This window comes from Euprymna scolopes, chromosome 23 (genome assembly GCF_053919585.1).
Source record: "Euprymna scolopes isolate OS-2025 chromosome 23, ASM5391958v1, whole genome shotgun sequence".
NCBI lineage: Eukaryota > Metazoa > Mollusca > Cephalopoda > Sepiida > Sepiolidae > Euprymna > Euprymna scolopes.
Window position 1 is genome coordinate 116,031,441 of NC_136504.1, and position 3,057 is coordinate 116,034,497.

General features: G+C 35.0%; 1 long non-coding RNA gene across 1 annotated transcript in view; it reads right to left on the reverse strand.

Moving 5' to 3' along the window:
* Window positions 1-1,079, reverse strand: part of LOC145246156 (uncharacterized) — a 25,029-nt gene extending 23,950 nt beyond the window's left edge. The window contains exon 1 of the long non-coding RNA XR_013863101.1: window positions 955-1,079. This is a non-coding gene — a long non-coding RNA (uncharacterized LOC145246156). The remainder of the gene's footprint in view (window positions 1-954) is intronic.
* Window positions 1,080-3,057: the final 1,978 nt, after the last annotated feature.

The following is a 3,057-nucleotide window of genomic DNA, read 5'->3' on the forward strand; positions in this document are numbered from 1 at the left end:
CTAATCACTCGTCCAATCTGATGATGCAAAACCAGCAATGAAACCAACTTTTATTTTTGAGATGAGGATTGATAATTTTAATCGGTTGGACTGCTGTTCTTATCTTGAATGTTATTTTCGCAACGTTTTGGCTAATGCAACCTCTGACCTTCTTTAAGTGTATTTTAGTTGAATACAGGAATTTTTCTGTCACCAGGACCTGTCACGTAATGAATAAAATACTAAATAAAAAATTCAGTTCTAAGTGACACCCTTCTCTAGGTTAAGGGTTCAATCCCCAGTGTGGGCGATACTAAGAATACAATGGTGAATTACTTAAAACTTGTATGCACTCATAACACATGGAATAAGAGTATGCTACCTCCGTTAAGTAAATAAAAGGTTTCATTTGAAATTCCATACAGATTGTGGAGTTCAGCAAGATATCCCTGAAGGAGGAGGTTACATCAGCCGAAACGTTGCAAGAAAAACACTCAAGATGAGAACAGTAGTCCGAATAATTCCTAACACTGGCGATACATGTACAGGATTTTCTGATTAAATATAATTTTTTACGTTCTTTTATTTCTGAACGATTTGAAATATTTAACAGCGACAGATTTTTCCATTGGTTTGAAAGCTGGTGACGATGACCGACTACAAAACACCAAAACATTGGTAGAAAGTTGTGTTTTATAATTTGTACCAAATTTAAAAAAAAAAAAATCCTGCAGCTCAATGAATAGCTTGAAGGTATTTATTTCTCTCCCACAGCAAGAAATGCGACACAAGGGTTGGAAAGTGGGATTGAAAAATCAGCACCCCAGAGGAGGAGCATTCTGACCCTGCAAAAGAAAGATGCCTCAGCGGCCCCGTTGGCGATTAGCAATAAACTAATCCCTTCTCAAAGAGGGAATGGAAAAGTTCATGACAAGAATTCTGTTTATTTTGGCAACGAATATGAAAATGTCTGACCTTGAACTTTGTGAGTTGGAGAACTGTGACGGTAATGTGGAAACAGTGGCTGGCAGGAAGAATCCTCACAAACGTATCGGTGATGTCTGCACAATGAAATTCATTGGAAAGCTGAAAAAAAAAAATGTGATATCCATGCAAGGCAATGCAGATGTCAAGAGAGATTAGAATGGCGACGATGAAGAAATTGCTGCTAAATATAGTTTTCCTCGTTCCATCCCCCCAAAAAAATTATGTCAGAAAAAATTGCAGAAAGATTTGTCACTTGTCACAAAAAAAGAAACCATCATAGATTGGGATTTCCAAGGCCGCCACAGAGAGAAATTGGTATTGAAGTTCAGTTCCATAAAAGACGTAGAGAATGAAGCAAATCAACTTCCATTGCAGCTGATTATCGTGATTGACCAAAATCTTTGGATTGACCAGTCAAATTTGTTGGCACTTTATTGGTCTGATCAGAATAACATCCGTTGCTTATTGCAATCTTTTGAAAAAAAATCTTTGGTACATTGGTTTGATGACGTATTCTCTTTTGTTATTATGAGATTTTTTTTCATGGAAATCGCTCCAGACAAGGCATGAAGCCACTTGATGTAAGGATCTAAAATAACAATTTTTTTAAAAATACCATTTGATGGTCAAAAAGTAGCCAGCTGTGCTATATAGTGGGACCCTATGTAAGTAAGCAATGATTGTTTACTAGTATAAATTTTGGCAAGGGTTATATTCAGTACATGTTAAGACAACCTGATAGCAAACAGAAATATAACCAGCTGCAGGTGGCATGATTGAAGTGGTGTGGCGGGGGGGGGTCAAAGTTTAGCGCCTTAAACAAAATATGTGGTAGAAATACAGATGCCAGAAAATAGAAGATAATGACATCAAGTGTTCAAAGTGAGAAACGAGGATTAAAAAAAAAAATGTCAAGAAGTAAGATAGGCAATATATATATATCCAACAATGGAGAAAATCTTAGCAAACTTCACCTTGATGTCTGCCTGTCTGTGTTTTTCGATTCAAATTCTTAAGACTAAGTTTAAAAAAAAAAAAAAAAGGAAGTAGAAAGTGGGACGATAAAATAGTTGCCCTAGAAAAGACGACATGATACCAGTTTTTTTTTTTTTTTTGTAGATCATCTACAAGGTGCTTGTCATAGCCTGCAATAACCCTAATCCCTGAGTGGCTTCCGGGCCTTGATAAATGGTGACCACCGTGTAAAAAAAAAAAAAAAAAATAACCCTAGTCATCAGTAAATATACCCATCTCTAGTACAATTTCATCAGGAAGATAGTTTGTAAATATCAAGAATAATAAAGGTTCGGTAATCGACCCCTGGGACATACCCTGTAGGGAACATCCTAAATCACAGCAACGAGCAACACCTTTGGGTTTGTATTACTGTACACATAGATTCGAAAAAGTTGTCAAAAAAAAAATATATAACAAATAAATGTTATCAAAGGCAAGATAAGTTACTTTTCTACCTAACTGGATATATTTTTTGTGTTTTTATTCAATGTAACATGTTTATTCAGCTCGAAAAACATACAGTGTTTACCGATGTATTGGAAATTTCAAGATGACGTCTCACACCCTCTTTAACACCGTAAGTTTGGGAAAAGGTGTTATAAATAAAAAACTATACAAAATACTATTAAAACCCCGCTGAATATATGTCAACCTATGTCACGGTAACATATATTGAGCGAGTTTTAACAGTATTTTATCCGTTTTTTATTTATAACACCTTTTCCCAAACTTACCGTATTAAAGAGAGAGTCAGACGCCATCTTGAATTTTCCAATCATCGGTAAACACTGTATGGTTTTCGAGCTGAATAAACATGTTACATTGAATAAAAACACGAAAAATATATCCAGTTTGGTAGAAAAGTAACTTACCTTGCCTTTGATAACATTTATTTGTTATATATTTGTTTTTTTGACAACTTTTTCGAATCTATGTGTACAGTAATACAAACCCACACCTTTTGTTTCTACGGCAATATGTTTGTTTGGGATGAATAAAATAATTTTTGGTTCTTGTCCAAATACCTCTATAAAAAAAAAGGAAAATCTCTGTATGTGCGGAACGAAAATATCA